Below are 14,574 nucleotides of genomic sequence, written 5' to 3' on the forward strand. Positions count from 1 at the left end.
ACATAGCCAGCAGTATCTGACAGTGATAACGAAATGGGGACTTTTGCATATAAATATGTGTATACCTCCTTGATAGGGTATGTAATGCCTCTGTTTTTGGGTGGTCTCTGGAACAGTACTATCTCTCCATCCTCTGGTACCAATATTAAAATATAAATGGCAAGACATTTCCAGAATGGAAAAAGAAGAAGAAGTAAAAGGCAAGTACTTACATTATTAATAACCTGTCATACCGGAAAATAGATCTGAGAACATAGTTTACAAATGCCATTTATTTATACCCAGTAACTTATACTGTATATGCTTCCCAGTATTGTGTCTGAATAAAGGTTCATAATCAAATAAAGCAGCTGTGATAGCACTAAAAAGCATTTTTAGACAGTTATCTTCCCCACAAAATTGCGTTCTGTGAAAATCAGTATTACGATACAATTCTACATTCCGTTTCTACATACTCTGATGAACACATGCAGGAATGTGAAATTGCTGTTTCACCTCCCAAACTTGAGCATTGTTGGCATACAAGCATTCTGTACTACTATGCTAATTTTCTGGTCCTAGACAGGCAACAAGTTTGCTTTGCATCTCTTCTGACACTTTTGTATACTCTTTTTCACTTCACTAAAAATCTTTATTTAGAAAGGTCCAATTTTACCTTGGCAGAGCAATACTTGTCTGCAACTAAGGCCAGCAATTGTTTATTGTGAGAGAAATAGAACTATCTTATTACACTAAACAGCCTCCTGGCAATTTCGAGATATTCTACTGCCCGATTTTAAATAATGTGTAAGTATAAGTGCAAACTTTCAAGTATCTTAGAATATACTAGTATTAATTTATACAATGTATTGTGAAGGTATGCTGATGAGAAAGAAACCTGTAACATTAAGTATCAGAAATATTCTCTAAATTGGGAATGGACAATTTATATCTTATAGAGCTATTCTTCAGACAACATACTATGAGCTAGTGATCTGAAGTAAACCCTCAATTTAGGGGGCCTCAGATACCACAGGCAAAATTTAATTCCAGACCCCACCACAAAAAACAATAAAATCTACTGTATTCAAAAAAGTCCAGATAGTTTAGGTAAACTAACAACTTTGTGTCAGTTTATATCATTTGTATAATGATGTCATTACAAATATCATGAATGGCATAAATTGATGCAAAAGATGTAAAGTTACATTGTTCATGGACTTAACAGACATTCCAGTTTAACATGCTTAACAGTTTAACCTTCCCTGAATGGTTCATTAAACCAAGGGTTTACTTTATTTGCAGGAAAACAGCTCTTCTTATATAGCTAATATCTATTAAAAATTATATTGCTTCTCTTTCCAAGACCAACCAAAGTGACTAATATAAAATAAATAAATCTGATAAACAGTTTCCAAAGGACTGCCAAAATAATCCTGGTACAGCAACTCAGATAATGCAGTATTATCAGCCTACATCAAAACTCTGTTGTTATACTGATGAAAGTGTGACAATGAAGAGCCCAAATGTGGCTACTTGGATAATCATTACATTATGTTCAAGTTACAACTGAAAATGTTCTAACAGGTTCAGGATTTTTAAACACTCTAGTAGGAGCAAACTACCGTTATAATATGCATGAGGCTCTAAAAACTTTGGCTGCATCCCCTAATTTCCTCCAAAAATTGATAACAAATTGTTTTGGCCCATCCATGTCTTTGTTTTGGCATTTGTTGGAATGCTACACACCTCTTGCCCTGCTAAGTGCAGTCCTCAGTCAGAAAAGGTAGCGCAGGCGTTCAAGATTTGAATTTTGCCAGTAAAATCACCAATGAGGACACAAAGAACCAAAGTAACATATTCCAGCTAGCCTCACCCAGTCCAGCAGAAGCTTTTAAACACAGGAAGACGTGCACTACTGGAACAATATTTCATCACATTGCTATGTCATGGACTTCTCTAACTCAGAAATTGAGGGGCCTGATCCAGCAAGTTGTCAGCCTCATTAATCTGCAATTAATCAACCACTTGAGGCTGACTCAACAGATAATCAGCAGGAGCAGATGTGGGAGGAGTCAAGTGACAATAGGCTAGCACCTGACCAGGTACCCAGCTGCAGGATATGTCAGCAGATTTGGAGAATCAAACAAAGGAGCTCCACTTAACTCCTCAACAAGCAAAAAGTCTGTAATGGAGCCGCTCTTGCATCTGGCTGCTTTTTGCTTTTTAATTAACAACAAAAAGAAGAGAAACAAAACACAAAAATGATAATACACTATCAAGAAGAAAAAAACATTAAAAAGTGCTATTACAAAAAAGTAACAAAAATACAACAAAGGAAATAAAAACTTAGCATAGTGTATCATTATAACAGTAAATAGTTACAAATTTATATATATTTATCTCATGCAAAAATTATTCAGATGCATATCCATTTCCAATACATTTATGTGACTATCGTTTTTTTAACCTACTGTATTTTGTATAAATGAGTCCCATATTTCATTATATTTGTCCATACAAAGTCTATGTCTATAGGCAATCCACTCATAAGTGGCAAGTGCAATCAGGTGTTCAATCGATTGAATAAATGGGCCCATGCATTTATCTTTCAAACGCTGCAGTATCAGTCTTTTGGCCATAATAAGGGCACAGAGAATCCATTTATGTTGTCCAGATGTCAAATTCCATGTATTAGACATATAGTTCAAAAGAATATTATCCTCTGAAAATTTTAGCTTTTGTTGCACAATCATATAATCATATATCATGCATAATCATATGGTTTTTATTGTATTTTTATACTATTTTTAATGTATTAATATTCATTTTTTGTATTTATTGTAAACCACCCAGAGTCACTTCCTAGTGAGATGGGCAGTGTCCAAATTTGAAATATATACAGCATATATAGATAGATAGTCCGCTACTTTCTCCCAAAACTTAGTAAGTATAGGACACTGTAAAAACATATGCTTTAAAGAGACACTGTCCTTATTACATCTCCAACAAAACGCTGTTTTTGACAACCCTTTTCTATACAAACATAATGGAGTCCAATAACTGCTAAATACTATTTTTTGTTGTATAAGTCGTAGTTTAAGGTCCATTGACATTCTTGCTATAGAAATTAAAACACTCTCTAATTGTCTAGGCAATATAGAAACCTCTAATTTTTTATTCCACTCATCCCTTAACATCTGTATATCAAATTGATTCATTGATAACAAATATGTATAAAAGCTAATAGTAGGTTTTTTAGTTCTAAAAGATTTAACAAACTGTTCTAGCAACGCAGGTGTCTCGAAAGCTGAAAATGCTATTGGTCCAAACAATGTTGTTAACAAATGTTGTAGCTATAAATATTGCCATTGGGTTACATTTGACAGATAAAATTTATCTGTTAACACATTATATCTCTTAAAAATTCATCTTCATCATCTATCAATTGGTTCAAAGTCAATATCTCTGCTTTCATCCAATTTTTCCATATCACCACCTTTCCCCCAATTTTTAATGTTGGGTTTCCCCATAAAGTCAATTTAGCATGGGAAAAGAGGTCAAATCTTTTTTTAATTAGACATTACATTCCATAGCTTTCTGACATAATTGTTTCCAGAGATATCAGAGTTCTACTGCATTTAGATCCCAATACTGTCCATCCAACCAAAGGTGTGATATATGTATATTCCAACATTCCCCAAATTGTAAAATTAACACCAATTGTTGCCTTCCACTATTTAATACTTGACAATAGGTAAGCTTGATGATATAGCTCCATATTCAGAAAACTGAATCCTGCATCTGTCTGACTTAAGAATAATGATGGCCCCTCAGTTGGAAACAACTCATCACCCTCAGATCTACATTTCTGTGTTCCTTGCTTCTTGCTCTGCTCCTTGACTTGGCTTTTCGACTCAGACTGGCTGACTAAGCTCCTTGATGCTTGATTCAGGAACTGTTGTGGAGCCTCTCTGCTATTGCAATGTCCTGTTCCTCTGAGCCTGTGCTCTGTTTGTTGACTATAGCTGGACTCTGGGCTGAACTTTAAACTGTCAGTGTTGTGCCCAGCAATCAGGCAAGAATGATCAAGTGGGTTTTATCAAAACTGAGCACACATCAGATAATATTTGGCTAGTAGATTTGATTGATCTGAATAAAAATAAGAAAGCTGCAATTTGATTAATAAATGTAGAAAAAGCGTTTGATAAAATTTACAGAAAATACATGTGTATTACCTTAACAAAATGTGGATTTCCTAGAGGATTTATAAACTGGGGCTAAATTCTCTATGAAATTCCCAAATCCAAAGTGAAAGTTAATGATATTTTTTCATTCACTTCCACTTTGTAAAGGTACTAGACAAGGATGTCCACTTTTCCCTTTAATCTTTGTTCAGAACCCTTAGCTCGTACTATTAGACAAGATCATAATGTCCATGAATTTTTAAATAATTCATTAGAATATACATTTGTATTATATGCTAATAATATTTTATTGTTTATCTCTAGACCTCATGCTTTGATTCTGTGAAGGCCAGACTCAGGGAGAAAAACGTTTTCTTTCATCTCCTGAGGCATGAGGGAAAGATAAGAGGATGAGACTGGCACCTCCCTGAGGAATTCACAATGTTGTGGCTGGCATTACTTGGGAGCTGGGGTTTCAGTCTGGGAAGATTCTTGCTAGAGGTTGTAGCTAATAAACATTGCTGGACTGAATTTACATGGTCTCTTGGAGTTCCTTGGGCTAGGCCTGACAGATTCTGGCTTTCATGCATCTGATTAACACCTCTGGACAACTTCTAAGATATTCCATTATAACTGATTTAAGTTGGAATTGATGCCTATGGGTAAAGATTTGTTTTATTTATACATTAAGTGACTATCACTTTCATATATGCATTCATTCCATGAAGAGATAGATAGATAATATTTATTTCAGTCAGTGACCAGCTCCATGAACAAAAGCAGAATGAGTCACGGAATAGGTAGATCTAGCAAGTGATATACAAGAATCTCTTTGCTAACAATGTGAGAAGACACAGCCCAGTCACCCTGCTCAACATTATATTTTAATAGTATCTTCTGTCATTGTTTTAATAAAAATGAATAATTTCAGATTATTTCTATGCCAGTTTACCACTCACTAGACCATAAATTGGTTCATATTTTTTTTAAAAACTGAGGGTTGATGGCAATACTTAGCTAAACCTGGTTGACCCAAAAAGGCAAACAGGACTGGATATGGTTAGTACTTGAATGGAACACCCAGAGCTTTAGGCGAGAGTAGAAAGTGAAAATAAATAAGTAAATCCCAGATTAGAATTAGGGCAATGGCAAAACATTTCCATACTACAGTACTGCCAAGAGAACTATATTGGCATGTCTATACAGATACCAGGACTCAAAGGAGTTTTTACTTTTTTGATATTTATATGCCACTCTTCAGATGGACTACTGTAAGTAGGTGTCCTATATGAAGTAAAACAAGAATCTATAAAGATTATACAACAAAGGCAAACAACAGTCTTGAAGACCCTATAATGCTTTGTCTCTGCACACCTATGATGCAGAGTTTTTTCCCCAAAACCAATCTGGCAATAGCAGAGAGAAGGAGCAATGTAATATAAAACAGCAGCATGAAATAAAGCCAATAGTAAAATAACCTGAAAATGATACATCAAATAAAACTTAGTGAAGGTTCCAGATTAACTTTCTAAATCAATTAATTATAAATATTTGAATGCCACAATGGAAATAGGTTCTCATCCTGATAGCTACCTGCCTCATTCCAGGTAGCAAGGACACCACAGAGTCACATAGCAAAAGATGGTCCTTCAAAAATCCTGAGTCTCAGACTGTTTAGGTTGTATGTGTCTGTCTGTGTGTGTGTGCATGCACCACTGAGTCAGTCCTGGAGATTACATGGGCAAGCGCATGAAGGCTTTTGGGCAACATTTTTAGAAGTGGTTTGCCAAGTTAAAAACATGTATCTTTAAACTGCTTCACATCTAGAAGGCCCAGGAGAAGATTTTACTCAATGATCTCATGTAGATATTGAGCAACATGGAGATAAAAGGCAATCCTTGCAAATTTTTTATAAGTTAGTTTCTGACATATACAGGTGAAACTCGAAAAATTAGAATATCGTGCAAATGTTCATTTATGTCAGTATGGCAACTCTAAAGGTGAAACCAATATATGAGATAGACGCATTACATGCAAAGCGAGATATGTCAAGCCTTACTTTGGTATAATTGTGATGATTATGGCGTACAGCTTATGAAAACCCCAAATTCACAATCTCAGAAAATTAGAATAGTGTGAAAAGGTTCAATATTCTAGGCTCAAAGTGTCCCACTCTAATCAGCTAATGAATCCATAACACCTGCAAAGGGTTCCTGAGCTGGTTCAGTAGGAATCACAAGCATGGGAAAGACTGACCTGACAGTTGTGCAGAAAACCATCACTGATGCCCTCCATAAGGAGGGAAAGCCCCAAAAGGTAATTGCAAAAGAAGTTGGATGTTCCCAAAGTGCTGTATCAAAGCACATCAATAGAAGGTTATGTGGAAGGGAGAAGTGTGGTAGAAAAAGGTGCACAAGCAGCAGGGATGACCACAGCCTGGAGAGGATTGTCAGGAAAAGGCCATTCAAAAGTGTTGGGGATTTTCACAAGGAGTGGACTGAGGCTGGAGTTAGTGCATCAAGAGCCACCACATACAGACGGATCCTGGACATGGGCTTCAAATGTTGTATTCCTCTTGTCAAGCCGCTCCTGACTTACAACGTCAGAAGTGTCTTACCTGGGCTACAGAAAAAAAGAACTGGTCTGTTGACCAGTGGTCCAAAGTCCTCTTTTCTGATGAGAGCAACTTTTGCATCTCATTTGGGAACCAAGGACCCAGAGTCTGGAGGAAGAATGGAGAGGCACACAATGCACGATGCTTGAAGTCCAGTGTGAAGTTTCCACAGTCTGTGTTGATTTGGGGAGCCATGTCATCTGCTGGTGTTGGTCCACTGTGCTTCATTAAGTCCAAGGTCAATGCAGCCGTCTACTGGGAGATTTTGGAGCACTTCATGCTTCCTTCCGCAGACGAGGTTTATGGGGATGCTGACTTCATTTTCCAGCAGGACTTGGCATCTGCCCACACTGCCAAAAGTACCAAAACCTGGTTCAATGAGCATGAGATTACTGTGCTTGATTGGCCAGCAAACTCGCCTGACCTGAACCCCATAGAGAATCTATGGGGGATTGCCAAGAGAAAGATGAGGGACATGAGACCGAACAATGCAGCGGAGCTGAAGGCCGCTATTGAAGCATCCTGGTCTTCCATAACACCTCAGCAGTGCCACAGGCTGATAGCATCCATGCCACGCCGCACTGCGGCAGTCATTGCTGCAAAAGGGGCCCAAACCAAGTACTGAGTACATATGCATGCTTATACTTTGCAGAGGTCCGATATTGTTCTATTTCCAATCCTTGTGTTATTGGTGTCATGTAATATTCTAATTTTCTGAGATTGTGAATTTGGGGTTTTCATAAGCTGTACGCCATAATCATCACAATTATACCAAAGTAAGGCTTGACATATCTCGCTTTGCATGTAATGTGTCTATCTCATATATTGGTTTCACCTTTTGAGTTGCCTTACTGACATAAATGAACATTTGCATGATATTCTAATTTTTCCAGTTTCACCTGTAAACCTCATCCCCAGCTATGAAACCTATCTATAGAAAGAATCATATACCCTGATTTAGTTCTCCAATATGCAAGGCAGGCTAGCAATGCACACTGTGGATAGTACTGACAGCCATAAAGTTATACCTCCTTCATTCTGGACCAGTGTCATTCTCAAACTGAGCTAGAAACTAGACTGACATGGATTTAAGGATGTATATCATTTAGAAATATCTGAAAATGAGCAGCCAGGACTACTTGAACATTTCCTCATTCACAACATGAGTGATAATCAGACCAAATAAAAGTAGTTTTTTAAAGAGATAATCTCAATGCTACCTTCAGGGCAGTAGGCACAATCCTCTGAATTAAAAAAATAAACAACACAAAAAACCCAAAAACCCAAAACCATTCATAACCCTCCCAGACCCTTTAGGTTTCTTTTGGCTAACTTCTGAGGCAATAGTCTAAAACAAGATGGATAGGCTGCATCTCTCCAAGCAACTCTCCTGTACTTTAACTGACACTGAATCTAAATAAAAAGGAAGCTGCTGGAATTCTTAGATAGATACAGTATCTAGACTACATTCAATACACCATCCACGTCAGACCGGAAGTGAGCAATGGGCAACTAAGGACTACAAAGAGCTCAATATTATTTATCTGGGAAGCTGCCTCAGTGAATTCCTCATCACTGCATGCTTCACTGGGAGATTGAGAACTTATGTTCCAGATTTGAATGTTTTTTATCTTGGGATTTTGGGGGAAATCCCTTGGCAATATTACAAAAACACATACAGTAGAAGCAAAACAAAGAGACGAATATCATTTCTATGCTGTAATGGTGACATTTTGCTATCATCCCACTGTTTCACTGCATGGAAATAATAATAAGATAATCCAACTCTGGTCTGTTGGAAAGTATGTCTATGAATACATCTAGTTAGGTATTTCACAAATCAGCATAAATGTATCTGTTTAAACAAGGCAAAATCAGAATTCTAAGTTTTATAAATTATTATTCCGTAAGGAGTCTAAATGAGGTTGCATGTCAAGGTTGCCATGGAAACTATTTCCACAGTAAAAAATATCAGACAAGCAATGATCCATTGAACAAGATAGTACTCTTCCATAACAAGAACTAGTGGCTATATTACTTGCTCTCAAGATTGCTTTACCAATATTTCACACTTTCTTACTGTTCCTCAGATGGACACTAAAAACACATCTACTGAGTGTCTAATATTGTATTCATCTTTAACTTGTCAAATTATAGTTTAAAGTTCATCTGCAGAAATATGGTCTTAGCTTTAAGTCAGTAAAAACTAGATGCTTCATAGCAGTCTAGAAACCCTGACGTTTGAAATCTGAACTTGAGAATCACTGGCATTGCAAGGTTGCCCTAATTAAACAAATAACTACTGCACGTTATGAAGCAACTACTGTATCACTTGAAAAAAAAGTGACATGCTTTTATGGTACATAGATAATACAGGAAGTAATGATTTTTATTTCAATTTCTGTTTGCCAACAAAATCAATAAAAGTTTATAATATTTATCTGCATAGTGGCTTTTCGATAAGACAATTCAATAGTATATTAACTACTCTCACCCACTAGAATAAATGAGTATGTCCCACACCTATGATTTTTCATTTTAAGTAGCATGTTCTGCCAATTAAGAAAATTTATATAAAACAAAGCAGGCTTACCTTCTGGAAAATTTAAACAACAAAAATAGCAATTCTAGCACTAGGTGGCACTGTTACCTAGCAGGAAAATTTACACAGGATTCTGCATCTGACTGACATCCAGGAGTTGAGATAAGTTGGAGTAAGGACATGCCTACATTAAATGTAACAGAGCAGTAAAAACTGAACAGGAATAGAAGGTGGATGGGAACACAGGAACTTATTCTACCATCTTCTCCCTTGTAATAGGCCACCTTGTAAGGGGGGGGGGGGGGGAATCATATACTATAGAGATCTTTCAATCCACAGGTGACATGAACAGTATTTGCCATTGCAATCCTGATGAATGAGGCTCAGGGGCTACTGATCTTTCTATTCTGAGGTCTTTTAAGATAGGAATGATATAAAACTACATTGATTAATAGACATTTGACACTGAGGAACAGTAAAATTATTCAAGGTGTACATAAATGTCATGTAAGAGTCCTTATACATGTATCAATTCTTCTGAAATGTTAAACAGAGAGAACAGTCAGATTTCCAAAAGTCTTTGAAACCTGGCTTTTATCCCAGGTCTGGGGATAGGATGGCTGATGAGCACCTGTTGATTTTTCTTTGGTGTGTCGTGTGTGTTTCTTCCAGATGTGTATGATCCTTTAAAAAAAAAAATCTTATTGTTCTTCACCTTTTAAAGTGTAAGCCGCTCAGAGTCATTTGGAGTTGGGTGCCCTCTAAATTTAATAAATAAGTAAATGTCACAACAAGGCAACACACAATGTACACACACACACATACACCATCAGACTACAGGTAGTCCTCATTTAGCAACTACAATTGAGACCAGCAACTCGGAGTTAAGCAAAACGGTTGCTAAGTGAAACCGTGACTGTGTTTATTATCTTCAATTTTCTTTTGTTTTACAGACCTGCAAAGGTTGTAAATGCAAGGATTGATCATAAAGTTACTTGTTCATCACTGTCTTAGCTGCGAACAGTTGCTAAATGAGGGAGTCACTAAAAGAGGACTACCTGTAAACAGTAAAAGATACCCAAGTTGAAACAAAAAAAAGTGGGGGGGGGGAGGAAGGATAAAGATGAGGATTGCAGTAGGATAGGTATGATAGAAGTGTATCATGTAGGTGGGTAGGGCCAATATTTTCTGTTTTCCTGGACTGTGGAATTCTTGGTTTTTAAAGCTACGTTAAGCTTATTTTATTAACTTTAAAAAAAATAAATAAATTTATTCTCCGCTTCAAAACTGTGGAAAACTATAGTGTCCCTTTTCAGCAACAGTGGTTAGAAGGGACTCCAGAGGGTTGAAGGAAAGAGTTCGGAAGTCACAGATTTCCTACTCCTTTGTAAATAAATATGTAACGTATACTTGGACATTGACATAGTTTTCAACAGTTGCAAAGATTCATAATGGAACAATTACATTTTCTATAGTGAGACAAACAATTTTGTACTAGCTAATTAGAAATTCCTAATATTGTTACATGCTTTTAATCACTGCTGACAGGTTGAATATTCTATCAATTTTATTTTTAAAAACTTTTCAAAAAATTGCTTTATGTATTTTTGCAGGTTCAAACTGCATTACTCATTACTCATAAGAAAGAATATTATATGTTATCATTTATGAAGATAAAGAAAAAGGCTATAAACAGGGTTGGAAAAAGCCATAATAAAAGCAGCAACATTTAATATTCTGTAATGCTCGCAAACACAGAATTGACAGCACAATGTTTTCCACAGAAATGTCAGATATCCTCATATCAAGAGATTTTTGCTTCCAGAAAGCTCTGGGAACTAAAGCATGAAATAAGTATTAAAAACGAGAATCTCAAGACATGTTAAATATTACTTTATTATAACAGATACTTTTAGAGATCTGAACATTCTTATGTACAACATTTCAGGTTTGTTTCTGAATATCCTGACTATCAACACACTGCATGTGCCTCCTACTTGGTGGGATGTAGGCAAGGTAGTCTCTAGATTGGAGAGTTTGCATGGGACTGTGTGAGCACCCTGGGAGTGAAACTGGACTTTGGTTGAGCTTATTAAAATGTACCAAACTGACTGGAACTGTCCTTATCATTAGCAGGAAATGCTGCAGATGGCAAGATTACAATTAGGAATGAAAGAGAAGAAAATGGTAAAGAATATGAATTAAATACATGAAATGAAATTTTAAAAACTAGGCATGCTGTATTTCTGTGAAAGGGGAAGGATGTATGGAAGTGAAAGTGGAGGTTTGACTTTCAGGAGAGGACATGGCAAACTGAAGATGTGTCTATGAAGCACAGACATGACTTGGAAGCATTAACTGACAGCGGGGGTGGGTGGGCAGATTTGACCCCTGAGCAATTAGAGTTTCCTTGGATCGGGAGGAAACCTGGAGATCACCCATTTGATTCCACAAAGGGAGGCTCCTCAGACTATTGGGGGCATCCTAAGGGATCTTCCTGATATTCTTAGAGTTGAGCCCTCTAGGAAGCATGGAAAACATCAAGCTTTGCGCTCTAAAGGGAAACTTCTAGCCATTAAAGCCTGTCATTCCTTTTTCTTAAAGACTCAAGTTTTAAAGTTTTGAATTCTATGAACTGGGACCTTCATTTCTATCGAGGGAATACAAGATCGGCAATTAAGTAAAAAATATAACCCTGAGAAAGACTGAATGGTGATTAAAAAAAAAGAAGAAGAAAAGAGAGCAAAAGGAATAATTAAGAGTAAACTACGAAAGATTTAAATGGAATAAGGCAATAAGTTGATACTGAGTTTTTGGAGAAATTTAAAAAGGCAATGAAAGAGTTAAATACGCTGTGGGAAAGTGGTTTCTTTGTCACTCCATTGTGTGAGGATTGGCTGCTTACACAAAAAAAGAGATTGGGAGAAGAAGGATTAGATGGAAAGGGGTTAGAAAAGAAATATGGGAAATTAATACTGTATATAGTAACTGTGGCAAAATTATTGTATGCAAAAGTTGGAAAACCAATGAAATATCTACAGTGGAAGACTGGATTATAAAATTAATAAAATTGCTGAAATGGAGAAGCTGACCAGTTTGGTCAGAGAAAAAATAAATATTTTTTCGAAAGACTGTGTACCTTATATGGACTTTTTGTTGAAAGAAAAAGTTGGATTGATGATTTTGGGATTTTGGGATTAAAAAGGAACAAAGAAGTTGGGGAAAAGTTTAAGATGATAATTACTCGACAGAAAGAAAGGTTGAAGGCATAATTGTATGTTTTTTCTTTTTCTTTATTCTTTTCTATTTCTTATTTTCTATCTTTCTTTGTTCCTGTAAATAATAAATAAATAAAGTAAGTAAGTAAGTAAGTTAAGGTGAAGGTTTAATTATGAAAGAAAGGGCTACAATGTATATCAGAAAGTATGAATTGATGTAATCTAGATTATTGTGAATGCAAATGAAAGTAGGAATCCATAAATTGGTAATAGCTGCATATTATCCAATGAATGGTGACAATGGAAAAAAAAACCAAGAATGATATTTGGTAAACTGAATGAATGTGATCCAAGGGAAAAATTATTCTGGTAGGTGACATGAATGGATGGATGGGAGCAAGATGAGATATAAAGAATAACTGATTGTGCCATTTAGAGATCTAGCTGCCTCAAACAAAAAGCAACTCTTTCCAAGGGGGATTCACAAAGTCTTCTTTAGCAAAATGTACTGAGATGAAAGGAAAGGGATTACAAGAATTTTAGAAACTGTACTATCTCTAATTTAGAATCAATTTATCCCCAAATACATTATGGTGAAGACTTCCAGTGGGGAAGTGGGTCTGAGAATGGAAAAGCTTGCAGGTGGATGTTTACATAACCATTTCCTGAATTTCAATCAACTAACCATTACACTAAAAATTGAGTGAAGACAGAAACTATGTATTCATTTAGGAAAATACCTGTTCTGAATATTTATTTATTTATGACAGAGAAAGGAGGAGCTAACACTGATGTCCCATGTTGGACTTAACTTTAAATATTCACATGGAATTGGATATTTGCCAGGAACTTTTATTACGTTTTTGTAGAATTAACTTTTGAATCTCAGAATGTAAATCTAGAAGTGTGCTTGATCTGAATTATTTATGATGAAAGCCTGAGAGAATTAGTGAAGGATACAAACAGCAATTAAAGGTTCTGAATGTGGGACATACCATTATTTAATCATGTCAAGTCTGGACATTGGGAAGAATGGAAATAGAAGAAAAGGAAGGTTGTGAAAAGAACTAGAGTGACAACAGAATGGCTGAAAAAAGTGAAAATACAAGTCCTGTATTTAACATGTATTAGAAAATAGACTAATCTGCCACAGAATGAATGAAAAGTTGACGTAAGGAAAGAGTATGTGGAAGCTATTTGGAAAAGTATTAAAAAAGTGTGTGCAGTTATGCTAATGATAAGAATGAAAAAGGATGCTTGGTGGGATCATGAAGTGAAAGAGGCCATGGATGAGAAAAAATATACATAAGAGAATGTCTGTGGCAAAAAGGTGAATGAGAGAAGGATATTGTATGATGTAGATACAGAGGAAAAATATAGTTGCAAAAATGTAGTCAAAGAGAGCAAGCAATGGTTAAGATTAAAAGCAGCAGAAAAAATGTAGGGTGATTTTGATGGAATTGTTTTGGAAGTAGGTGAAAAGGGATAAACATAGAGGCTCTATCAAAACGAACAGAGGTTAAAAATAAAAGCAATGAAATTATTTGGGATAGAATTGAAGTAAGGGAAGGCAAAAAAGGAATATTTTACAGATTTGTATGGAAAGGATAGTGATATCTCAATATAGGTAATTTGAGATGAATGTTATAGATGTCCAGTTTAATGTCCAGCTCTGAAGATGGCATTTTCCCTGAAATCAAACTAATGGCATGAATTAAGTTTCCCTGATAAAAAGCAGAGTCATTCCTGTAGTTCAGACTGCAGAAGAGTATGAAAGCTACTGGAACAATCTCAGCTTCATTTTTTGTTCAGCAAAACCATTTCGGTTTCCTCCCTCTTGCAGTAATGTATGAACTGTAGTTAAGAGATGGTGGTAGATGTTTTATAAGGAAAGGATGCATAAACCAGACTGAATTGTACAGCCATAAAAGTGTATGGCAGCACACTGAGTATATCAATTCAGCAGCCAAAATGCTTTATATTCTGAAGATGTATTTCACCACCTGGAACTGGCAGAGGATGGAAAATGACACT

General features: G+C 36.1%; 1 protein-coding gene across 2 annotated transcripts in view; it reads right to left on the bottom strand.

Annotated features, from left to right (window-relative positions):
- Positions 1–14,574, bottom strand: part of UBE2O (ubiquitin conjugating enzyme E2 O) — an 86,233-nt gene that overhangs the window by 50,661 nt on the left and 20,998 nt on the right. The gene's annotated exons all lie outside the window — the stretch shown is intronic.

This window comes from Python bivittatus, unplaced genomic scaffold (genome assembly GCF_059951505.1).
Source record: "Python bivittatus isolate LINGU-HERP-01145 unplaced genomic scaffold, Pbiv_v1 ctg000080_np1212, whole genome shotgun sequence".
NCBI lineage: Eukaryota > Metazoa > Chordata > Lepidosauria > Squamata > Pythonidae > Python > Python bivittatus.